At 43.6% G+C, this 27,475-nt stretch overlaps 1 protein-coding gene and 1 non-coding gene across 5 annotated transcripts in view; both read right to left on the bottom strand.

Moving 5' to 3' along the window:
• Positions 1-27,475, bottom strand: part of LOC116990944 (cadherin-18-like) — a 794,245-nt gene that overhangs the window by 134,135 nt on the left and 632,635 nt on the right. The window lies entirely within an intron of this gene.
• On the bottom strand, positions 27,003-27,194 carry LOC116970587. The gene has a single exon (XR_004411206.1). It is a non-coding gene; the product is annotated as a U2 spliceosomal RNA (small nuclear RNA).

The following is a 27,475-nucleotide window of genomic DNA, read 5'->3' as shown; positions in this document are numbered from 1 at the left end:
CTAATTTATATTTTGCAAATGCACTATTTTATGTGTAACACACCGCAGGGAACAGCAGCATCACTTCATTTGAGGTCAGCTCATTATGCTAATAAGTTGAGATCCTTGTAACTTCAGTGCATCAAAAAGGGCTGCTCGCAAGCGGCAAGTAAATGGAAAAAGAGGATTAAAGAATGGAAGGAAGAGGCGCAAAGAAGGTAGGACGCATCGCGCCATAGGAGTTAGATAGTTAATGCATGCCATAGAGGGATAGAAGTACGTACAAATGGGGGAGCATTGAAGGAGTGGGAAGTGTTACAAGCAGAATGTAATTAGCTTGATGAGCAAAAGAAAAAAACAGATAAGGGCCCTATTGATGGCGGACCGGCCAACAGACAATTGACTATGCAAAATGATAATTACCTAATACCAACAGTCCTGCATGTAGTCATTAGTTCAGTTACAATATCACAATTTCCCCTGTGATCAGCTCTAACATGCCCATTTGTGGACTTGTCTGTATTCTGCACTTCTCGGTTCCCTTATTTTCCTATCAGTTCCCTGTCTTTTGTCAGCTCTCGTTGTCTAATGGTGCCCCTTAATTAACCCATAGCTAGCAGTTAGCCCGTGGCTAGCAGTATGAGGTAAGCCTTGCAAGTTCTTCATAGTTCCACAATTTTGTTTTGCAATGTTTCAACGCTTAGCTCCTAGTCATGTACATATTAACCCTTGATCCTTGGTACAGCCTCTGGATGTACCAAGTAATCATTTTTATAATGTAGAAATCATAGCAGCTGACTTGAACACAGCAAGCTCACGTTAACAGTAACAATGATTAAATGATTTGTGTTACAGGGTAAATATTATACCCAACACATGTGTAATCCCCCCTTTTTTCCAGATATCATTGATATCATTATGTTTAAGAAGGAACTGCAGATGCTGGAAAATCGAAGGTAGACAAAAATGCTGGAGAAACTCAGTGGGTGAGGCAGCATCTATGGAGCGAAATAAATAGGCGACCGTCTGAAGAAGTGTCTCGACCCGAAACGTTGCCTATTTCTTTCACTCAATAGATGCTGCCTCACCCGCTGAGTTTCTCCAACATTTTTGTCTACCATTGATACCATTATATTGAGCAACAGATATTCAGTTTTAATACCTTGTCGAGAGCAAAGGGGCACCCAGCATGGGGGGAACGCCGAGAACAAAGGGCGACCACTGGAAACTAAATGGTATACATTGTAACTTTGTTGGCGCCCTATACATGGCGACTCTTTGTATAATTGTGTATGCCAAACAAAGAATCTCACTGTAACATGTCACATGTTATAATAAAGTATCATTACTTAATTAATTGATTAATTAATTAATTAATTCATTCATTGTCCAAAATAAATCATCTCCAGAACAGTGCACATTTTACTTAATACTCATGTACTAGTACATGTCAATTCAGATTTTCAAATTTGTTTCTGGAATGTGTCTTGAAAGTTCAACCTTTCAACTCAAAAGGTGGTGGAGACTCAAAAGCTTCAAAATCCTGAAGATCTTTGAAGATCTGTTCTGGACCCAGAACATTGATGCAATCATAAATAAAGCCCAGCAAGCCTCTACTTCCTGAGAAGATTGAGGAGATTTGGTATTTCAATGAATACTCCCCTGAACCTCTACAGGCATACTTTGACTGGTTGCATCATGGTCTGATTCAGCAACTTGAACGCCCAGGAACGACGAAGAATGCAAAAAGTGGTGAACACTGCCCAGTTTATCACGGGAGCTGACCTCCCCACCATCAAAAGGATCTATAAGAGTCGCTGCCTCAAAAAGACAGTCAGCATCAGCAGAGACCCACACCACCCTGGCCACACACTCATTTTAGACAATAGACAATAGACAATAGGTGCAGAAGTAGGCCATTCGGCTCTTCGAGCCAGCACCACCATGGACTGTGACCATGGTTGCCATCAGGAAGAAGGTACTGAATAGGTAAGAAGGTCCAGGTTCATGTACAGCTTCTTCCCTATAAGCATCAGGCTACTAAACATTACAACCTCCAAATGGGCTCTGAATTACATAGACGTGGGGGCATTATATTTGACTTTGTACTATTATTGTTTGTTTATTTGTCTGATTTTTTAAATATATACAGGTCCACCATCGATTTTCCAGTATACTTGGCTATAGGCCTTTCTGAATTATCCGTTTTGCCAGACCACAGAGGTATGTTCAAGTACTGTATGCTTTTGTAATTATGTCCCTTTTAAACCTGGTGCCAGACCACCAGATGCTGGAACATTGGTGGTGGACCTGTACATACACTGAACTTTTTTTTTGTTATGGTTTTTACCAATTACTTTGCTTACACATCCGTTGTGCTGCTGCAAGTAAGAATATCATTGTTCTGTCTCAGGGCAAATGACAATAGAATACTCTTGACTCTTGACACAGCCAGCACATCTGAGTTTATTAAATTTATTGACGATTCTTGATCACAAAAAACAAAGTTGTGATCTTCTAAGGGTAGATTTGTATCAAGATATTCTTTGCTAAACATGTGGGGGGGTTTTAAGACTTCTCCAAGTCTTTACTCACATTTAGACTGGAAGCCAGTCTCACATACATACACACACTGAATTTAGTTTCTATCAGTTGCACTCTGCCATTTCTGGAAAGGTTCACCTATGGACTGATTAAATCTCAGGTGAAACTGATATATATGTAGGATCATCAATATTAAGTGCAGCCCTCTGGTATTTCCACTGCTGTAACCACAAGTAGATTTATCTTGAATACTTTTCCAAGGCATTACCTTGAAATTCTTTTTTGAAGTCTCAATTTTTACTTTCTTGCCTCCATCTATTTCCCTGTTATTCTCTTCAACTCAATTTCTTCAATCCATTACTATTTCTCATATGGCTCTCCCTTTTCTCTTTGTGAATATAACATTATCTCCATTCCCCCAAGCCCTCTCTCTCTCTCATCCCCCCCCCCTCCCCCCCCCGTTTTATCTTCTTCAATTGTATCCTTCATTATTTTTCATAGTTTTCAATAAGCGCCTGTGCCCCCTAAAGAAAAAAAACAAGATGGCTACTGTAGTCTCCAGGTTATTCAGCACTGGCTTTTGACATAGTAGACGCCAGGAACAAGCTCTCAACATTTGCTCAAGGTATGGAATTATTGCTTGAGAATTGAATGGAAATGGAAAGCCCAACAATTCGTCATGTTGATGTGAAGTGAAATGATGTGTTAACTTGCATAATATTTGATGGAAATTAAAAAAAATACAAAAACACTGCCGTCCATTTATTCCACTAATACAGCCTTGAGTTACAATTTGCGTGCTAGCCACAGATGTAGATCTACAATCACATATTACAATCGTGTCTCACTCTTAAATCTCTCTTTACCTTGCACTAAACGTTATTCCCTTATTATGAAGATAGACACAAAAAACTGGAATAACAGCGGGACAGGCAGCATCTCTGGAGAAGCAATGGGTGGTGTTTCGGGTAGAGACCCTTCTGATGCTGCCTATCATGCTGGGTTACTCCAGCTGTCTATCTTCGGTTTAAACCAGCTTGTGGAGTTCCTTCTTACACATTCCCTTATCATGCATCTCTACACTGTAAATGGATCAATTGTAATCATGTATTATCTCTCTGCTGAGTGGACAACACGCAACAAAAGCTTCTCACAGTACCTCGGTACAGGTGGTATTAAACTAAACTGAACAGATACTGGGAGTGAATTTGCAGATGGAAGTTATTAATAATGATGTGTGGGAAGGAACTGCAAATGCTGGTTTAAACCGAAGATAGACACATAATGCTGGAGTAACTCAGCGGGTCAGGCAGCATCTCTGGAGATAAGGAATGGGTGACGTTTCGGATTGAGACCCTGAGCATGAACTGCAGGAAAGAAATGTGGCCAAATTTGACATATATTGTAAAAGCCTTTTTGTCAATTGCTTGGTTTGTGCTTTTATTCTTTGCTCTTGCTGAAACTCTGCTGAAGTTTGCCTTTTCAAACTCCTGGATTCTTACCCTATCACAATTCTGCTATCCTGCTGGGATTTGCTTTTGAAGTCTTCTGTTGTGAACCAATTGTCCCTTGGCTGGTGATTAATGGAGCAGAGTGCAGGGAGCAGAGCAGAACAGGAGCATTTATGCAGGGAGGGAAGCGATGAGATAAATAAAGGCGCATTGAGCATGAAGATAGAAAGTATCTTGTCTGATGAAAACAGTTCAAAATAAGTTCCATCTTGAAATTGGAAAACAATATTGATTATTTGTTTTGACCGATGAGAAAGAGAAGAATGGTTCTGCAGATCTATATGAAAGACAGAATGCTACTAAAGAAACATTGCTATAGCCAGTTTCCTAATCATTGTTTTAAAACAAGTTTTTAGTTTAATTTTAGAGATGCAGCATAGAAACAGGCTCTTCGGCCTGCTGAGTCCACGCTAACCATAGATCACCCATACACTAGTTCTATCCTGCACACTAGGGACAATTTACAGAAGCCAATTAACCTACAAATCTACACAATGGAAATGTGAGAGGAAACTGGAGCACCCGGAGAAAACCCACGTGGTCATAGGGACAATGTGCAAACTCCGCACAGACAGCACTCATAGTAATGATTGAACCCCGGACTATGATGCTGAGGCAGCAGCTCTACTGCTGTGCCACTGTACTGCCCTATGTGCCAATGCACTTCCCTGTGTGCCACTGTGCCACCCTTGTAAAGGGTGTGGGGTATTTCTGATTATTCACCTGAAATATTCATTCCTTTTTCCTCTCCAGATATTACCTGACCTGGTGAGTGTTTCAAACATTTTCTGTTAATTCCATATTTTTGTAAGGTAGAAATCATATTTTTTCATTTCCACTTGTTGAACAATGGAATGCATTGGTTGTGTTTCTAATCTTTAAAATGACCGTTAAGGAAATACAATTTAAAGAGCACTGCATCAGTTGAAAAGAATGAATGCATGGGTATGTAGAAAAAAAGTATGGCACAAATACACTCTAGTGAAACAGCTAACAAAAGAAGGCAAACTTTGTAATAAAAGGTATATAGACCGAATGATAGGCCTGCACTAGTCAGTGGAGAAGAGATAATGTGTAGGAAGGAACTGCAGATGCAGGTTTAAACCGAAAACTGGAGTAACTCAGGGGGTCAGACAGCATCTCAGCAGAAAAGGAATAGGTGATTTTTAGGGTCGAGACCCTTCTTCAGATATTGTTTACTTTTTACATCTAAGAGATCTGTCTACAAAGATTCAGTCAACTCTGTGACATTGCCCTCTCCTTTCCTGATGTCAGTTGGAATCATATGTAAATTGTAGATGACCTGAGATGTCCAGAAATATGACTTTATCAAGCTGGCTGAGGTGCCAGTCAGATTGGAGAATTCACACAGAGAGTAAACCTTTCCTCAGAAGACAACCCATCATTCCAGATATTAGTCAAGGAATGCATCCAGCATATTAATATCCTCAAATTGTCACAGAGGGTTGGGGGCGAAAATAAGGGTACTCACATGGATTTTAATATTGATAGAATACATAAATATTAATTTTGAACAATTGATGACCCACACATACAAATGAAAGCTTTTCAGAGCGAGATAAATTATTCAGCCATAGTACTTCAATTTTATACATATTGGGGACTGTTTGCTTTTCATTTGTAATATATTTTTCAAATGTATATTGAATTAAATGTGGTGCAGGCTTTGACTAAGTAGAGATCATTTTAACATCAAATGAGAAGCAAGAACAGTCCTGTTGGTCCATCAAACTGGGCTTTCACCATCATAGTTGGTTGGTCTATAACCTCAACACTACATTCTCATTTGCCCGCAGTTGTCTTTCATTCCCCATCAAATATTTATCTAAAACATGGTCCACTGTCCTTTGAGAAGGATGTGAGCACTCCAAGTGAAAGGCAATTTCATTTCATTTCTACCTTAAATGCGTGAATCTTAGTTCTATGTTCTTCTAATTTGTACACGTCCATCAAGTCTTACTTCAATTTTCTTTCGATCAGCAAATGCAAGCCTGACCCACTGAACCTTTCCTCTGAAGACAACCCATCGTTCCAGCTATTAGTCGTGAAATGCACCCAACATATAAATATCCTCAAATACGGAGACCAATCCTCAACACAGTACACTTTTCTGCAGGAAAGTACTCCTGCGGCTTCCTTTATTTAGTAGATACTAGTAGCATAGGTGGTGAGAGCAGGTGTTGAGGGGGTTGTTCTGGGATGCCAGGCCCAATTGTTGAGCCTTCCAGAGGTATTGTGGGCCTAAGTGTGGGCCCAGTGTGGGAGGCTGCCTACCTCCCACACTGGACCCCTATCAGTTCGCCTACCGCAAGAACAGGAGTACGGAGGATGCCATCTCAACGGCACTTCACTCCGCCCTCTCCCACCTCGACAACAGAGACACGTACGTAAGAATGCTGTTCATCGATTATAGCTCAGCATTCAACACCATTATACCCTCAAAACTGATCACCAAACTCAGCGACCTGGACATCGACCCCTCCCTCTGCAACTGGATACTGGACTTTCTAACTAACAGACCCCAGTCTGTTAGGTTAGACAAGCACACCTCTTCAACCCTCACCCTGAACACCGGCGTTCCACAGGGCTGTGTGCTGAGCCCCCTCCTCTGCTCCCTCTTCACCTACGACTGCACACCTGTATATGGCACTAACACCATCATCAAATATGCAGATAAAACAACGGTGATTGGCCTCATCAGCAACAACGATGAGTCGGCCTATAGGGAGGAGGTCCAGCTCCTAGCAGCATGGTGCACTGACAACAACCTAGCCCTTAACTCCAAGAAGACCAAGGAGCTCATCGTAGACTTCAGAAGGTCAAGAGGCGTCACGCACACCCCCATCCATATTAACGGGACGGAGGTGGAACGTGTCTCCAGCTTCAGGTTTCTGGGGGTCAACATCTCCGACAGGGCCGGATGTACCTATAAGCTAGACAAGCTTAAGCTTAGGGCCTCGAGGTCTAGGGGGACCTCGGGCCAAGGCAGGACACGTACCATTCAACTCTGGGCGGGCCCCCCTCTCTATCTCTCTCTCTCCATCTCCCCCTGCTATCCGTGTCCAGGCCGCCGGGCTCCGCTCCCTCCTCATCCGCCGGCACGGCAGGCCGCCTTGCACATGCGCATTGCTGCGGCCTGCACGTCCTCCCCCCTGCACATGCGCACAACCACGGTCAGCACATCATCGGCCGCCCTGCGCATGCGCACTGCAAAGGCAACTGGTCGGCGCTGGGCACTTTCTCCCTCGCTTTGAATTGTGGGAGATTTGGCCGCCATGGCTGTCCGGTCGCTGCCTCGCCGCCAGCGCTGAAAACCAACGCGGAGGGGGCCTCACAAGTGGAACAGCTTAAGGCATCTCTTCATCTAAATCCGGCCCTGATCTCTGATGACCTCTCTTGGACCCACAATACCTCAACACTGGTCAAGAAGGCTCACCAGCGTCTCTTCTTCCTGAGGAGACTAAAGAAGGTCCATCAGTCTCCTCAGATTCTGGTGAACTTCTGCCGCTGCACCATCGAGAGCATCCTTACCAACTGTATCACAGTATGGTATGGCAACTGCTCTGTCTCCGACCGGGAAGCACTGCAGAGGGTGGTGAATACTGCCCAACGCATCACCGGTTCCTCACTTCCCTCCATTGAGTCTGTCCAAAGCCAGCGATGTCTGCGAAGGGCACGCAGCATCGTCAAGGACTGCTCTCACCCCAACCACAGTCTGTTTACCCTCCTCCCATCCGGGAGGTGCTACAGGTCTCTCCGTTTGCCGGACCAGCAGATCCAGGAACAGCTTCTTCCCTGCGGCTGTTACATTACTTAACTCTGCACCTCGGTGATTGCCAGTCCCCCCCCCCCCCCCCCCCCCCCCCCCCCCCCCCCCCCGGACACTCCTTCCCCAGATAAATTGCACTACTACGACTGTATGTACGTATATATATTTATTGCTCATATTCTATGTTCGCTCTTCTGGGGAGATGCTAACTGCGTTTCTTTGTCTCTGTACTGTACATTGCACAATGACAATAAAGTTTGAATCTGAATCTGAATCTGATCTAATTTAATAAAACACCAATGAAGCGAGGTGCCCATTTCATAACCCCAATGATTTACTTGCATCTACATGGTTCGTTTTTTTAAAAGAGCTAATTAATATGTAGGTAGCTGTTTTTTTTTTGTTGCATATGGAGTTATTTATTATAAGTTGGTGTATTTAGTTAGATAATACTTTGGTTTTGGGCTTGATTTTCTTAGTTGAGCGCTTATCTTGGAGTTATAGAATAAGTACTTTGTGTTTTAATTGTAAGTTAAATCTAGACTAGACTAGACTAAGTGGGGCCCGTTAGGTCCCAGTTACACTGGAGTCCTGGTCCCTCAACGCAACCCATTCCCCAATGCAATATTCCACCATTCACCTGTTCCTGCAACGCAACCCGTTCCCCCGCCCGCGAACACAGCCAGCCCGGCGAACACAGCCAGCTCGCGTACACAGCCAGCCCCCTCCCGCGAACACAACCAGCCCCCGCCCATGGAACATAGCCTGCCCCTGCCCGTGAACACAGCCAGCCTGTAAACACAGCCAGCCCCTGCCCATGGAACATAGCCTGCCCCCACCTATGAACACAGCCAGCCTGTGAACACAGCCAGCCTCCCCCGCGGAACATAGCCTGCCCCTGCCCGTGAATACAGCCAGCCTGTAAACACAGCCAGCCCCTGCCCATGGAACATAGCCTGCCCCCGCCTATGAACACAGCCAGCCCGTGAACACAGTCAGCCCCCTCCCGTGGAACATAGCCTGCCCCCGCCTATGAACACAGCCAGCCCCCGCCCGCGGAACACAGCACACACTCTGTTCCTTCAGCTTTATTCTGGGCGCCAGTGATTGACATCGGGTACTTCCGGTGGCGCTGGTGCCAGCAGCCTCCACCTTCAGCCCGGTATCTTTTTGTTTTTTTGTTTTTTTAGTTATGTTAAAGTGTGTTTTTTATGTTTTTGTAAATGTCTTTATGTGGGGGAAGAGGGCACGGTAAGGGGGATACCGTCCTTCGGTCGCTTCCTGGAGAGGACGCGACTATTATTCGAGTCGCGTCCTCACCCCCCCAGCGGCCTACCTACTGGATTGGCGCGGCCTTTCCTGCCGGGATCGACCAGAGCTCCAGCAGCGGCGGGACAGCACTGTAACATCGCGGGGCTGGTGATGCCTTACCGGGGATTGCCGTCTGGAGCCCGGAGTGCTGGACCTGCTGCACCGACATCATGGAGCTGCGGTTGCGGAACTCCCAACGTGGGCGGCGCTGATCAACAACGCGGGGTCCTGCGACTCCGCCCGGCTCGGCCTGCGGACTCGGGAGCTGCGGACTCCGGCTGCGGGAGGCGGCTGATCAGGAGGTCCAGGCCGCTGGATGTTCACCGTCGGGGATTGGCGTCGGCGTTCCACCAGCCTGGCGTGAGGGCCTGAACATCGGGCTGCCCGGTGCGGCGACTGCGGGTGCTCGGAAGGCCCAGACCACGGATGAACATCTGGGAAGATCGGAGGGGAGGCTGGCTGGACTATGGTGCCTTCCTCACCTTGGTGCCACTGTGTTATGTTGTGTCGTGGACTTTCTGTGTTTGTGCTTTTCTTTTTTTTAATTCAATTTTATTTTTTAATATGTTTTATTATTTATTATTTATTTATTTTTATGATACTGCCTGTAAGGAAAATTCATTTCATTGTCTCTAATTGAGACAATGACAATAAATTTGAATACAATACAATACAATACAAAAGGGGTGTCACAGTCCCGGCAAATAGCAGACCAATAACTTTTGGAATATTTCACCGATCGGAACAAAACTTGGTGCGCTTGGAGCAGAGGCAAACGGTGAGTAAGGTTGTGAAAATATCCTAGAGATATAGGGTACCGTTTTTGCACAAATTTTAAAACAACGCAAACAGGAAGAGGACAAGATGAGAGTTTTAGTAATAGTATAGGTAGATGTAATTTTATCAATGTCTTATATAAATGAAGAATAGCCGCTATAGTTTTGAATTAAATTCCCCTACCAATAACATTCTGTTAGCTTCACTAGTTACTTACTTCATCCCCATACTACCCTTTTGCAAAGAACTAGGATATCTAGATCCCTCTGCATCTTTGCAATCTTCTAGTTAAAATTCTATTTTTTTAATGTTTCCTAATACAACGGGTGGCACAGTGGTAGAGTTGCTGTCTTACAACCTCATCTACCATGGGTGTTAACTGTATCGAGTTTGCATGTTCTCTCTCTGACTGCCTGGGTTTTCTCCCGGTTTTCCGGTTTCCTCCTAAAGATTATACAGGTTTGTAGGGTAATTGGCTTCTGCTAAAAATTATCCATAGTGTGTAGGGATACTACTAGTTGTACGGGGTGATTGCTGGTTGACGTGGATTTGGTGGATTGAAGGGGCTGTTTCCACACTGTATCTCTAAAGTCCAAAGATCACATTTTCTCATGTTGCATTCCATTTGCCAGATCTTTGCCCACGCACTTAACCCATGCACATCCTTTGTAACATCCTCAAAACTTGCAGCCCTACCTATCTATTTGCCATCAGCAAATTTACAACAATAATTTTGCCACCTTCATCCACGTTATTACTAATATAAGCTGTAAAAGTTGAGGACCAAGCACAAATACTTCTGGGGCAGCACAGGTTATGTTTTGCCAATCAGCTGTGAATCCAAATACATTATACTCTATCCTGTTAACAAATTGATCCATTATCCATTACAATATATTACTTCCAATACCATTAGATTTTTGTTACATATTATCTTATGATGTTGCATCTTGTCAAGTACGATAGACTGTATATCCACCAGTTATTCTTTCCGTTCAAAGCTGCTGTTGGCGGTTAACTGTCCCTGACAATTCATAGCATAGATTCACATAGATCTAGCTTGAGGACTGTCCAAACCAGACTAAGACTGCATCTTTATTCATCGGATCCTGGAGAAGAATACTGTTGGGGCTTAAAGGGCCTGTCCCACTTGGGCATCATTTGCGCATCACGCAGACGGCGTGCGAAGATTTTGTACATCCCAAAATCCTGGGGCATCGCGTGCGACCGCGCATCACTGCCTACGTCACCATGTACCATGCGCTCGTAATGCGCGCATCACGTGGGCGGCAATACGTGGGCGGCATGACGCGTGCGTCGTGCATAGTGATGCGTAAATGATGTCGCGTAAATTACGCGCAAATGACGCCCAAGTGGGACAGGCCCTTAAGACTCTCAAAGGAAAGATGTCGGCTTCCCTGAGGGTATTTTGTCCTTCTCACAGACTTCTGACTGCTTAGCAATGTCAGTGACTTTGTCACTTGTGGCATTAGCCCAATTAAAATGGCATTACGGTGTAATTAATCCTTGTGTGCTTTCGGTCATATGCAGTATACAGCTACAAAGAACCCAACAGATTTGATATTTGTAACAGCATTAAATCATAGAACAAACTGTTCTTTGATAACTCAATTACCACTTTGTTTTCACTTTGTAGGGAGGGCAAATTATGCAAGATATTCAATGCCCTTGGAAAGATTTGGAGTGGCAAGCAAATTGATTCTGGCATCTAATATTATGGTGTGATTTAAAAAAAAAGTAAGCCAGGAAAGGGAAAATAGACTATAATATATCTAAGGCAAAATATTCACCATGATAAAGCGGCTTATATATTAGGAGTTAAATGGTAACTCCTAATATATAGGAGGTGGGTGGTTTGGGGGAGGAAGAGGGTGGTTTGGGGGAGGATGGAGGTGTGGGGGATGGGTTTGTGGGGGAGGGGGATGTTGGGAAGGGGGGGTGTGGGGAGGGGTGTTGGGGGGAGGGGCGTGGGGGGTAGGGGTGTGTGGGGGAGAGGGGGGTTGTGGGGGATGGGGTTTGTGGGGGAGGGGGATGTTGGTAAGGGGGGTGTGGGGAAGGGTGTTGTGGGGAGGGGCGTGGGGGGTAGGGGTGTGTGGAGCAGGGGGTGTGGAGGTGGTGTGGGGGGAGGGGTGGGGTGGGGTGGGGGGGGTTGGTGTGGGGGAAGGGGGGAGGAATGTGGATGTGGAAGGGGGGTGGGGGTTATGGGGGGAGGGGTGGTGTTTGGGGGGTGGGACTCCACTTAGCGGCCTCTGGCAGCGGCACCACATAGCACCTCCCGGCTCCACTCAGCTGTTTGCCCAACTCCATTCAGCGGATTCCCCGACTCCACACAGCGACTTCCCCCCCGGCATCACACAGCAACTTCACCCCGACTTCACACGGCTTGTAGACTTAGCCCCACCACCTGGGCTTTACTCTCTCATGATTTTTTAAACCTTCATAAGTTTGTAATATTCCAGCGATCGGAACAAAACTGTGATACTCAAATCCTTTTGCTATGAATGCTAACATACCATTCGCTTTCTTCACTGCCTGCTGCACCTGCATGCCTACTTTCAATGACTGGTGTACCATGACACCCAGGTCTTGTTGCATCTCCCCTTTTCCTAATCGGCCACCATTTAGATAATAGTCTACTTTCCTGTTTTTGCCACCAATGTGGATAACCTCACATTTATCCACATTATACTGCATCTGCCAAACATTTGCCCACTCACCCAGCCTATCCAAGTCACCTTGCAGCCTCCTAGCATCCTCCTCACAGCAAACACTGCCCCCCAGCTTCGTGTCATCCGCAAACTTGGAGATGTTACATTCAATTCCCTCGCATAATAACCCACAGGAGGGGAAGTGGGGGGGGGGGGGGTGTGAATAACCTGGGGGGTTGGGAGGAGGAGTGTGAATAACCCGGGGAGGGGGGGGGGGGAGTGTGATTTACCCGGGGGGGGGGGGGGGAGTGTGAGTAACCTCCTGCACCCTCCCCCCTCCCCCACACTCCCCCCCCCCCCCCCCCACTGCTGCGGCCAGAAGAATCGCCAACCCCAGCTCAAAACGGCAGCCAACACCCACCGGGTTATTCACACCCCCCGCTGCTGCCACATCGCCCCGGCTGGGGTTTTACGTGATCATCAAGGTGAGGCCTGTCGGTTGGCCCGGCGGTAGTTGAACTGGGCTTGCCACTTCTACTCTCGCGCCACAGCCCCCCCCCCCCCCGGGTTATTCACACTCCCTCTACCCCACTGCCTCTGCCCTCCCTCGCTCCCTCCATGCTCCCCATCCCTCTCTGCCCCCCACCCTCTCCCACCCCTCCCTCTCTGCCCCCCTCTCTTTGCCCCGCCCCCCGCTGCCCCCATCCCTCTCTGCCCCCCCTCCCTCTCTACCCCCTCCCTCTCTACCCCCTCCCTCTCTACCCCCCCCCTCCCTCTCTACCCCCCCCCCCCCTCTAGGGAGTGGTAAGTATTGGGACCTAAGGGTGAGTGGTGGAGTATTGTGTTTGGGGACCAGCCCTGCCTTGTGACGCCGTGCCCCCCCCAACCTTCAATATCTACCCCCCTACCTATCTACCCCCCTCACCCTCTCAACCCCTCCCCCTCCCTCTCCAGCCATGCCTACGCAGTTGGGGGCTATGCATGCGGATAGGGCGGGGGATGGGGGAAAAGGGGCGAATGAATAATATATATATAATATCAAGGGGGTGGTTAGTGTGTGTGTGTGACGCCACAGGCCCCAAACCCCACCCCTCCAACGCACAACAGCGGGTTGAGGGGGACAGGACCCAACGGGTCCCATTTAGTTTAAAAATCTCATCTTGTATGTGTGTATATTTGTGTGTTTTTGTATATCCGCCAAAACGCTATGCGGTAGCGCGTACATTTTTACATATTCTGACTCACATTTTTCACCTCCAGGCAGTGATCAGGTTCACTTAAGATTGGATCCCATATTTCACAAGTTATTTCCGATTAAAGCTTTTAAAATGCCAACTTTCACAAGATTTTTACTGTTAAAATCATTCCTCACAGCATCCAACACACTTCGATACAATGTTTCAAGACAGGAACACTCTGAACAGTCCTTCCACAGGAGGTGGAGGGTAAATTCAACAGGAGGGGTAACACAATTGTTATTGCAATTGGAACTGCTGCAGCAGGCAGGGGAGGTGCAAATGGAATTTATTTTAAAATCCACTGCTAAGGGAGGCAGGGGAGTGCTGGAATCTTACGTTCAGGAATGGCTTCAGTTGGAGAACCATGCCTCCCATGGGGGCTAAGGGTTAGTGTGGCAATATTGCATTGGGGAACGTGTTACGTTGGGGGACCAGGCCTCCCGTGTGACAGGAACCCAATGGGTCCTAGTTGGTCTCGTAAATAATAAAGATTTATAATGAGAAGGGAAGGCACATGAATAATTTTTATACAAAAAATTGCCCTCTCTCATTAAGAAATGCCCTCTAGTATTTGATTTAAAACTAAATGTTCTGACTGTCTATCCTATCTATGCTTCTCATAATTTTATACACTTCTTGGAGGTCACCCTGCAACCTCGGGCATTCCAGTGAAAATAATCCAAGTCTGTTCAACCGTTCCCTGTAGCTAATACCTTCTAATCAGACTTAATTCTGGTAAACCTCTTGTGCACCATTTCCATAGCCAATAATGAAAGTAACAAAGTAATGAAGGCAAATGGGATTTTGGCCTTGGCATGATGGGGTTTACATTTAACAACAGGGAGATTGTTGCAGTTGTACAGGAAGTTGATAAGATTATGCCATGAATGCTGTACATTGTTTTGGTATTCTTACATCAATGAAGATGAAGCAACATTGAAGGCAGTCCGAAGGAGATTCACCAGGCGAATTTCTACAACAGAGGGTTGTCCCACCATGAGAGGTTAAACAGTTTGGGTCTGTATTCCTTAAAGTTTAGAAGAATGATGGGTGACCTTATGCAAACACATAAGATCCAGAGGGCGCTTGACGAGATAGATGTTGAGGTGTCCAGGGCCCAGTGGTAGGGACACCCTCCAATTATGCAGCAGTAGACATTTCCTACACTAAATGTCAGTTGTCATTTAAGGGCAATTTCAAAGACAAATTACTTACCAAATGACTCACCTAAATGGTGTACTTTCTTTGGAAGGAGAGGGAGATATAGTAATTTTGGCATCTTGGGCTATTTTACAGGGTTAATTTATGTGACTATTCGCTTAGAGCTCTTAAGGGGCTAAAATAAATTATTGTATAAAATTTCACTTGCATCTGTACGCACACCACGAGAATTGAGGAAAAGGCAACCTTCATCATGGAAGCAACAATAAAGTGACCACGGCGGAAATTATTAATGTGTGTAATTATTAATGAGTTGCTGGCAGAATTCAAGGCAGGAAGGGTCAGAGAATGTCACAGTGATAACAAAACCCTTCCTCCCCCAAAACTCCTCCATCCTTGAAACATAATCTGTATTCTTCCTAATCCTTGAGCCTGAGCTATAACTGGGACTGAGAAATCTTTCATATGACACAAAGCTTCAGCAAAGAAGTTAGATGTATAACTGCAAGTAAGGACCTTAGCAAGTACAGAGTTCATCGCAAACTTATTCGTACTCTCCTATTTCCTGAGGCTGACTTTATATCACACTCTCAGGTTTGTTCTTTTAAAAATTGTTACTTAAACTTTCATTTAAAGTCTTGGAAATATTTTAACAATTTTCCATGCTTTCACTACTTTCTAATTAATTAACTCACTGTACAAATTACTATGGATGCCTTGTTGATAGGCAGTCATGGCACCTTCATTGTAAAATTGTTATTTGTGGATTATTATTTCATCATAATTAAATAGTTGTTGGCGGCAGCTTGCTGTGCACCAATTGAGAGTTTTATTTCCTGCAATGCCTTGGAATTTGCAGTAAGAATTAACGGCCTGTCCCACTTAGGCTATTTTTTAGGCGACTGCAGGTGACTAGGCTGTCGCCACATGGTCGCCGGGGTGTCACATGTATGGTTGAGTGTAGTCTCTTCAGTCACCGAAAGAGTCGTAACGTCTTTCTGGTCGCCGCTGGATTTTCAACATGTTGAACATTTTTCGGAGACAGTCAGCGACAGTGGGTTTGACGCCAATGAGCATAGCTTGACTTCTCCTGACGTAGGTGCTGTCTTAGTTGTCACCAGGTTAACGTAGGTTGTCGCCAGGTTAACGTAGGTTGTCGCCAGGCGACGTAGGTTGTCGCCAATGCTAACTTCGGATTTTTTTTTGTTGTTAAAGTAATGATTCTATTTCAGATTTTATGTCGAAGGGGGGTCCAGTCGCCGTTTTTTCGGCGACCTGCTATGACTATGACAGCCACCGGCAGTCGCCTAAAAATAGCCTAAGTGGGACAGGCCCTTAACAATACTGTTCTCACCATGATTAGTGAGAGAGTCTAGAACTAGAGGACATAGCCTCAGAATTAAAGGACGTTCCTTTAGGATGGAGAGGAGGAAACATTTATTTAGTCAGAGGGTGGTGAATCTGTGGAATTCTGCCACAGAAGGCTGCAGAGGCCAAGTCAGGGGATATTTGTAAGACAGAGATAGATAGATTCTTGATTGTTACAGGTATCAGAGGTTACGGGGAGAAGGCAGGACAATGGGGTTAGGAGGGATCAGCCATGTTTGAATGGGGAGTACACTTGATGGGCCAAATGGCCTAATTCTACTCCTATTCCTTATGCTCTAATGACCTTATGACAGAAACAATCTGAGACAATTTCTGGGCCATATAGATCCACAGATGAAGATGGAAATCAGGAATTTGCTCCTCCACCAGCTAAGCTGTTGCCAATTTTGTTGAACTGACGACAGTTCAAGTCATAACACAGCTGAATCACATGTATGTTCCTGAAAAACTATATGTCGATTTTCATGCCCTCACAATTGTTATTTTGTTTTAAAATCGCATGCCAAAGGTTTTTTTTTACAATATTTGAACGACCTTAATAACATTCATGCCCCAAGCTTTATTTCATTCTATAAAATATTGCTATTTTTAGTTGAACAATTTCTATCTGTTTGGCATCCCTGAGAATTCTTCAGTCTAATTGGTTGTTAGCCAGCTTGATGCCACAGATCCCCTACAGCAGATGCCAGATGACAACTGACATTGGGAAAAGCAAAGTTTGTATCATCAAAGCCCTTCAAGTTGTGCATTGGTTCCAGAGATGTGTATACCATTGGCAAGATAGCTGTTATTGTCCCTTTCTAATTACCCCCTCAACAGAGTGGCTTGCTGGGCAGTTCAGAAGGTAGTTATGAGCATAGCTGGGAGTGGAGTAACAGACCGGCAGGCGTTCCTTACCTGAAGAACATTAGTTGAATCAGTCTCAAGAAGGGTCCTAACCTGAAACGTTGACTATCCATTCCCTCCACAGATGCTGCTTGACCCCGAGTTATTCCAGTACTTTGTGCTTTGCTCAAGATTCCAGCATTTGCAGGTCCTTGCATCTCCATTTTACTGCTCCACCATGAAACTTCCTCAAAGTATGATTGCTTTGGAGGTTCTTCTTTCATAAGATTCAGTTTGAAGAAGGCCCCCAAACTGAAACATCACATCCATTCCCTCCACAGATGCTGCCTGACTCATTGATTTACTCCTTAGTGAAGCCGATGGGTCCTTTAATAATCTGATAATTTCAGTCACCTCAATATTCCAAAATGTATCCAGTCTTTGGTATTAATATACCCCAATTGACAGCCCAATACGCACAGGATTCCCTGATCCAGCTTTGGTCAAGAAATTGCTTTGATAGTGCTCTTCCTTATAAACAAGTTTGCTGCATGAATGATGCAGTTGTGACAATGTGGAGTCATCTCCTCAGCTTGGTTATTAGAGTGAAGACATGGTCTGATCATCACCCAGCTAAGTCACACATGGATGATGGAACAGCACATGACTTTGTTAACAATGATGAGTGGATCCTTGATGCTCTGGTTTTACCCAGTTTATCATCATAAACATTCTGAGCAATAACATGCCCAGTTAATTATCCCCTGCTCTTTTTCTGTAGGTTGATGGAGGACACCAATTTAGTGCAAATTGTGGGTCTGGTTGTACAATGGCATTGAAAGGAGAGGATGTCACAGCTCCTAAATGCTGTTGCAAACAGAACTCCATGGTAGATATAACAGAAGCTGCCCATATCCTTAGGAAAGAAACCAGAGCAGCAGAAGCTAAGGGACTTCATCAATTTCCTTGTCACCGACAATATGCAAAGAGCTAGATGTGTCTTCCAAGCCATTGTGCATAACATAACTCACTTTATCAAAAGCAGAAGTAAATGCCAAGAAATATGGCAAAGTGCGAGCTCGTACGTTCTCAAAACAGCTCAGGCATAAAACTAGCAATTTGCCAGCCCCCATTGATTGCTGCAAGCAGAACATAATGCCGAGCAACAAGGATGAACGTATGTTTCAGGAGAAGTATCAGCAAACAGCGATGTCTTATCAAATTCTCCTTCCTTATCTTACGCAGTCCTTCGGGATCACAAATGTGTTGATTCCAGTCTAGTTGTGTGGGTTCTAAGGTGGAATGTTAATGAACCACATCCACAGATGGGACAGGAAATGTCAAACGGAATGTGCAGGTGGTCTTACTAGATGCTCCTGATGCATGGCTTTAACCTTCTCAATACCATATCAAATGTTTCTTGTCCAATTTGAGTAATCACGGGAGTCAGTTATGCTTCTGGGGAACTCTAAATTAGGGCACAATGAAATGCAGCAAGTTGCTTGCATTATTAACGGGAACTTCAATGTTGAAACAATGGGATTGACACATTATTACTGTAGTACAAGATCAAACAAACTGAAATCCATTAATAACTTAGATGTTTATGACAAAAAAAAAGGAGAGCCTCAATGAAACCGACAGGCTTCTCCTGTTTTTAAAATTTCTCAGCAAGCCTTCTGATATTTAGTATTCAGAGGGGAGGTTGAGCAACAATATCTTAATAGTCTTTTTGTCCAATCATGCAAATACGGAATTCCACCATGTCTGGAGTAGTTCAAATCCAGAAAGCCATTGTGCACAACATAACTCACTTTATCAAAAGCATAAGTAAATGCCAAGAAATATGTTTCCAGATGGAGCACTGAATATCCATTATTAAGCCCCAAGCTATATTTATGAGACTAAAGAACTCCAAATAGAAAGCAGAACATAGAACCATACAGCACAGGAATAGGTTCAGCGCACAATGTCTGTGCTGAACATAAGGCAGAGCCAAACTCTTATCAGATTGCACATAATCCATATCCCTCCATTCCATGCATATCCATGTGCCTATCTAACAGCCTTTTAAATGCTACTATCGCATTTGCCTTCACCACCATGCTTGGCAGAGCGTTCCAGGTACTCGAGAGTCAAGTCATGAGTGTTTTATTGTTCATATGTCCCCAGATAGACCACTTAACTTCTTACTTGCTGCCAGCATAACAGAATAGTAGACATAGCACTTGTAATAATAGATAAACCGGAGTAATTTAAAAAAAATCGGTATATATATTATATTGTGTGTGTGTGTGTATATATATATATATATACATATTAAATATAGATAATATATATAATATAGAGAATATATACATCCTATACAATATATAAAATATATACTATAATATAAATATAGATAATAAATATATGCATATATATTTATATATTAAAAATATCTATTTACATATTTATTAATATATATTATATTATTATATAATATATATATTAAATTTATTATATTTACTGATTTAAAAAATGTTTTACTCTCGTTTATATATATATAAAAATCTTGCCCCACACATCTCCTTTAATCTTTCCCATTCTTACCATAAAGCTACGTCCTCTGGTAATTGATATTTCCATCATGGAGAAAAAGATTCCAACTGTCTACCCTATCTATGCCTCTCTTAATTTTATATAGTTGACCTTTGGCATTCCAGAGAAAACTATCCAAGTCTATCCAATCTCTCTTCATAGCTAATATACCCTAATCTATGCATTGTCCTGGTAAATGACCTCTGCACTCACTTCAAAAGATTCACATCCTTCCTGTATTTACAGTGGCTTGCAAACGTTTTCATACCCCTTGAACCTTTCCACATTTTGTCACGTTACAACCACAAACGTAAATGTATTTTATTGGGATTTTATGTGATAGACCAACGCAAAGTGGTGCATAATTGTGAAATGGAAGGAAAATGATACATGGTCTTCAAATCTTTTTACAAATAAAAAACTGAAAAGTGTGGCGTGCAAAAGTATTCAGCCCCCCTGAGTCAATACTTTGTAGAACCACCTTTCGCTGCAATTACAGCTGCAAGTCTTTTGGGGTATGTCTCTACCAGCTTTGCACATCTAGAGACTGAAATTTTTGCCCATTCTTCTTTGCAAAATAGCTCAAGCTCAGTCAGATTGGATGGAGAGCGTCTGTGAACAGCAATTTTCAAGTCTTGCAAGATATTCTCAATTGGATTTAGGTCTGGACTTTGACTGGGCCATTCTAACACATGAATATGCTTTGATCTAAACCATTCCATTGTAGCTCTGGCTGTATGTTTAGGGTCGTTGTCCCGCTGGAAGGTGAACCTCCGCCCCAGTCTCAAGTCTTTTGCCGATTCTAACAGGTTTTCTTCCTGTATTTGGCTCCATCCATCTGCCCATCAACTCTGACCAGCTTCCCTGTCCCTGCTGAAGAAAAGCATCCGCACAGCATGATGCTGCCACCACGTTTCACAGTGGGGATGATGTGTTCAGGGTGATGTGCAGTGTTAGTTTTCCGCCACACATAGCGTTTTGCATTTAGGCCAAAAACTTCAATTTTGGTCTCATCTGACCAGAGCACCTTCCTCCACATGTTTGCTGTGTCCTCCACATGGCTTGTAGCAAACTGCAAACGGGATTTCTTATGGCTTTTTTTCAACAATGGCTTTCTTCTTGCCACTCTTCCATAAAGGCCCGATTTGTGGAGTGCACGACTAATAGTTGTCCTGTGGACAGATTCTCCCACCTGAGCTGTGGATCTCTGCAGCGCCTCCAGAGTTACCATGGGCCTCTTGGCTGCTTCTCTGATCAATGCTCTCCTTGCCCGGCCTGTCAGTTTAGGTGGACGGCCATGTCTTGGTAGGTTTGCAGTTGTGCCATACTCTTTCCATTTTCGGATGATGGATTGAACAGTGCTCCGTGAGATGTTCAAAGCTTGGGATATTTTTTTATAACCTAACCCTGCTTTAAACTTCTCCACAACTTTATCTCTGACCTGTCTGGTGTGTTCCTTGGGCTTCACGATGCTGTTTGTTCACTAATGTTCTCTAACAAACCTCTGAGGCCTTCACAGAACAGCTGTATTTATACTGAGATTAGATTACACACAAGTGGACTCTATTTACTAATTAGGTGACTTCTGAAGGCAATTGGTTGCACTGGATTTTATTTAGGGGTATCAGAGTAAAGGGGGCTGAATACCTTTGCACACCACACTTCAGTTTTTTATTTGTAAAAAAATTTGAAAACCATGTATCATTTTCCTTCCACTTCACAATTATGCGCCACTTTGTGTTGGTCTATCACATAAAATCCTAATAAAATACATTTATGTTTGTGGTTGTAACGTGACAAAATGTGGAAAGGTTCAAGGGGTATGAATACTTTTGCAAGCCACTGTAGTTACCAGAATTGCATGGAATACTCAAGATGCAACACGACCAAAGTTCTATAAAGCTGCATCATGATTTCCTGGCTTTTTTACTCAATGCCTCGATCAATGGTAAGCATACCATATGCCTTTTTACCACTCTATCTACTTGTATTGCTACTTTCAGAGAACCATGCACCAACCCCAATATCCCTCTGTACATCAATGTTCTTAAGGGTTTAGCTTTTAATTATATATTATCCTATTCATTTGACCTCTCAAAGTGCAACGTCTCACACTTGCTGAGATTAACCTTCAACTGGCATATCTCCACCATTTCTGAAGATGATCTATATCCCACTGTATACTTTGACATCCTTCTTCACAGTCAATGACCCCAGCAATCTTGGCATAATCTGCAAACTTACCAACTAACTCATCTACATTTATTTCCAAGTTATTTATATGTATCATAAACAAAAGAAGTAGCATAAGACCACAAGACGTATGAGCCGAATAGGCCATTATATATATATATAATATATGCATATATATATGATATATATATATATAATATATTATATTTATATAATATTTATATAATATATATATTATATTAATATTATATAAATATAATATATTATATAATATATTATATATATTTACTGATTTAAAAAATGTTTTACTCTCGTTTATATATATATAAAAATCTTGCCCCACACATCTCCTTTAATCTTTCCCATTCTTACCATAAAGCTACGTCCTCTGGTAATTGATATTTCCATCATGGGGAAAAAGATTCCAACTGTCTACCCTATCTATGCCTCTCTTAATTTTATATAGTTGACCTTTGGCATTCCAGAGAAAACTATCCAAGTCTATCCAATCTCTCTTCATAGCTAATATACCCTAATCTATGCATTGTCCTGGTAAATGACCTCTGCACTCACTTCAAAAGATTCACATCCTTCCTGTATTTACAGTGGCTTGCAAAAGTTTTCATACCCCTTGAACCTTTCCACATTTTGTCACGTTACAACCACAAACGTAAATGTATTTTATTGGGATTTTATGTGATAGACCAACGCAAAGTGGTGCATAATTGTGAAATGGAAGGAAAATGATACATGGTCTTCAAATTTTTTTACAAATAAAAAACTGAAAAGTGTGGCGTGCAAAGGTATTCAGCCCCCCTGAGTCAATACTTTGTAGAACCACCTTTCGCTGCAATTACAGCTGCAAGTCTTTTGGGCTATGTCTCTACCAGCTTTGCACATCTAGAGACTGAAATTTTTGCCCATTCTTCTTTGCAAAATAGCTCAAGCTCAGTCAGATTGGATGGAGAGCGTCTGTGAACAGCAATTTTCAAGTCTTGCAAGAGATTCTCAATTGGATTTAGGTCTGGACTTTGACTGGGCCATTCTAACACATGAATATGCTTTGATCTAAACCATTCCATTGTAGCTCTGGCTGTATGTTTAGGGCCGTTGTCCCGCTGGAAGGTGAACCTCCGCCCCAGTCTCAAGTCTTTTGCCGATTCTAACAGGTTTTCTTCCTGTATTTGGCTCCATCCATCTGCCCATCTACTCTGACCAGCTTCCCTGTCCCTGCTGAAGAAAAGCATCCCCACAGCATGATGCTGCCACCACGTTTCACAGTGGGGATGATGTGTTCAGGGTGATGTGCAGTGTTAGTTTTCCGCCACACATAGCGTTTTGCATTTAGGCCAAAAACTTCAATTTTGGTCTCATCTGACCAGAGCACCTTCCTCCACATGTTTGCTGTGTCCTCCACTTGGCTTGTGGCAAACTGCAAACGGGACTTCTTATGGCTTTTTTTCAACAATGGCTTTCTTCTTGCCACTCTTCCATAAAGGCCCGATTTGTGGAGTGCACGACTAATAGTTGTCCTGTGGACAGATTCTCCCACCTGAGCTGTGGATCTCTGCAGCGCCTCCAGAGTTACCATGGGCCTCTTGGCTGCTTCTCTGATCAATGCTCTCCTTGCCCGGCCTGTCAGTTTAGGTGGACGGCCATGTCTTGGTAGGTTTGCAGTTGTGCCATACTCTTTCCATTTTCGGATGATGGATTGAACAGTGCTCCGTGAGATGTTCAAAGCTTGGGATATTTTTTTATAACCTAACCCTGCTTTAAACTTCTCCACAACTTTATCCCTGACCTGTCTGGTGTGTTCCTTGGGCTTCACGATGCTGTTTGTTCACTAATGTTCTCTAACAAACCTCTGAGGCCTTCACAGAACAGCTGTATTTATACTGAGATTAGATTACACACAAGTGGACTCTATTTACTAATTAGGTGACTTCTGAAGGCAATTGGTTGCACTGGATTTTATTTAGGGGTATCAGAGTAAAGGGGGCTGAATACTTTTGCACGCCACACTTCAGTTTTTTATTTGTAAAAAAATTTGAAAACCATGTATCATTTTCCTTCCACTTCACAATTATGCGCCACTTTGTGTTGGTCTATCACATAAAATAGTAAGATTAAACGAGAACTTACCAGTTTGAAGTTTGATCTGTATTTTATGAGGAGTTACGATGAGGGATTACGTGAAGAACCCGCTCAGTGCGCAGGCGCGGCATACTTCCAAGCAGCGGTGCGGAATCACACATAGACACAGTTATTTGAAGTAAACATAGTAAAGATAAGGAGACATCAATTTATTAGTTTGATCCATATAATGAGGGTGGGAGCGGAGGGCACGTAATCCCTCATCGTAACTCCTCATAAAATACAGATCAAACTTCAAACTGGTAAGTTCTCGTTTAATTTTACTATTTTACTTCGGAGTCACGTGAGTGACTACGTGAAGACTTCAAAGCTCTGTGATTTCAAACCGTGTAACAGTTCATACTTCACTCGCTGCCGAAGTCATTCGAGGGAGGAAGTATGTTATCGTAATCAACCATGAATCTGTTTGTAAAAACAATAATGGTGTTATTAACAACAACAAGACCAATTGAGATGAGGAAGAACTTCTTCACCCAGAGGGTGGTTAATTTATGGAATTCACTGCCCCAGGGAGCAGTGGAAGCAGAAACTTTAAATATATTTAAGACTAAAATAGATGGTTTTTTAGCTGCCAAGGGGATAAGGGGCTACGGGGAGAGGGCAGGGATATGGACCTAGGTATGGTTAGTATAGTAAGACCTGAGTGATCTCCTGGACAAGTGTCGATCGCCTGGATTGGGGTCGGAGAGGAATTTCCCGGATTTTTTTCCCGAATTGGACCTGGGTTTTTATCCGGTTTTTTGCCTCCCCCAGGAGATCGCGAGGTTCTTGGGGTGGAGAGGGGTGATAGCGGTATAAAGGGGAGGGTAGTGTCTTGTGTTCTGTGTCTTGTGTCTACTGTTTGTGGGTAAGTGTGTCTGTTTAGTGTTCAGCCATGAGCGAATGGCGGTGCGGGCTCGACGGACCTGGTGGTCTACTCTCGCACCTACTTTCTATGTTTCTATGTTTCTAATTGCTCCCCCGGGCTTAAATTATATATTTTTTGCAGATTCTTTTTCTGCAAACGATACAGGTTCTGTCAGTGGTTTGTTATAAAAGTTTGGAACGTATACTCCCTAGACCACCCTGCAGTAGCCAGGATGTGGTCCATAGGCTCATCCATCCTCTTAGTTACTGACGTGGAAGCTGTTCTGGTGGAGTAAGATTTTATACACGTTAGTATTTACTCCAGCAACTCCCAGTACCTGCTTGAGCCACTAGAGATAGTTTAGCTCGTCACCCGACCATGAGGTTTCCTGTGGCTGACCCATAAGGCTTTTTCCTCTCCCTCGGTATTCCTTATTGTGTCGATCTCTAAGTGGGTCATGACACATAAAACGTGGTTCAGGTGGGTATGCCTGGAATTTCATGACTGGACCTGATGTTCCTGGTCTGTTCTGTTTGGCCAACCCTTGAATGGGCATGTGACACTATCTGGTGTTATAACCATGTTGTCCCATCGCAGTAGATGGGAGAGCTGGCTCTTTGTGTTGATGTAAGGCCACCAGCATGTCCATCTTCAGGGTAGACTGTTCCAGGGTGAGTGACCTGGCTGGTGATCATCCCCTAAGGTATTCAAAAGGGAACTGCAGATGCTGGAATATCGAAGGTACACAAAATTGCTGGAGGAACTCAGCGGGTGCAGCAGCATCTATGGAGCGAAGGAAATAGGCGACGTTTCGGGCCGAAACCCTTCTTCAGACACAGGATTTCACTGACATCCCAATTTGGGTGTACCTATTTCTGGGGAATGGATTGATATACCTCTCCTGTATCTGATCACCAGTGAGCGGTACCCAAGTTGAGTAGGCTAACAGAACATGTCCTTCATTGTGGTGAAGACCTGCCAGGAGCTCCAGTACAGTTTTTTGTTATAGTTGAATGTGTAATTCCTGTTTTGGAAACAGTGTACCATTTCTTGATGCTCCTCAGGTATGTTCCCTAGGATATGCGACGGAATGCTGTCATCAGGTTGATAGTGCTCCTGATCCAAGCACAGCAATGGTCTTCCCAATTCTGCAATTCTTTTAATGACCATGTCGAGGATCACTGGGAACCATGCTTGTGGACTTGGTCCACTGTAATTTGCGTAGTACCCGACTGATGAAGCCGTAGTACCTATTGAAGAGGTAGAAGGAAAGGAAAACATAGAGATTAGGTTCCCCCCACCCCTCAATACGCGGGAATGTCTCCATTGCAGCTGCCTTGAGATTGGTTTCATGTGACGTAAGTTAGTACGTGGTGATTTAATTGGATATAAGGAATCGATATCTGGTGTCCATATTGCTTAGTGATTTCAGCAAATATTTTTGGTTTAAATGTATGTTTACAGTATTTAGCTCACCTGATAGGTGAGTTACTGATGGTCAAACATGTTTGATGACATACGGTTTCCAATTGTTAATAAATTGTCCCCTAATATCGATGTTCTCCGCCCAAGTGGTTTGGTATATGCCACCACTGATGTTGTTATCTTATAAACGAACATGCAAATTTGGTGGATTACTGAGCAAATGCTTCACTAGAATTAAGTAAGTTAATATATAACATGTTTAAGTCAATTCATATTGGCATTAAGTATTACAAGCTCAGTAACACATCAGGACACATAAGATGTTACTCAAAACAGGTGGAAGTGTACAACCATAATCCTTCCTGCCGATAAATTCCATGATAACACTACAGATTAATCCATTTGCCCCCATATTACAGGTATGGAGATAGTTTTGAACAACAGTATCTCAGCTCATAGGAAAGGTACAAAGTTCAGTAGCTGGTAATGCTGCTATATCCCAATTACTTTGCCACGTAGTTGATTGGTGGTTAATGCACCATGACTGATAGTCTTAATGAATACCAGATAACAACGTTGTGGATGGTCAACGTAAATATCTGGATATATATTTTGTGCACCGTTCCCAGAGGCACTGCAATACTGGGTCGATGCGTGGAGTGGACGGAGCAAGCCCCTATTCCATCTCCCTGTTCCAAAATTCAATTTAATATATGGTCCCTAGATAAGGGGCGTATCAGATTATTAAACTGATAAGAACAGATACTACACTTGATCTTAGCCAAAAGGCCGAGAAGCGATGCAGCTAAAGCTGTATCCAAGGATAGTTTGTCGTTAATATATAGACATGCCATGACGGAATGTTTCTAAGTGTCAGGGCTAGTTGATTCTGGATAACTTTGACTTAAATGCCGCAACGCTCATCATGGTTACTCCATCAGGTAATTGCGGTATATCCGAAACTTATATGAGAAGGTACTGAATAGTGTGCATCTTCAAGGTCGATGTCTACCATAAAGTATCCTTGGATCCATGGTAGTAGTTACAAATCCCATGAATGGGTATACCTGGTGAAATACTCA

Source organism: Amblyraja radiata, chromosome 2, assembly GCF_010909765.2.
Source record: "Amblyraja radiata isolate CabotCenter1 chromosome 2, sAmbRad1.1.pri, whole genome shotgun sequence".
Lineage (NCBI taxonomy): Eukaryota > Metazoa > Chordata > Chondrichthyes > Rajiformes > Rajidae > Amblyraja > Amblyraja radiata.
The sequence above is the reverse complement of the archived record's forward strand: the minus strand, read 5'-3'. Positions and strand labels throughout refer to the sequence as shown.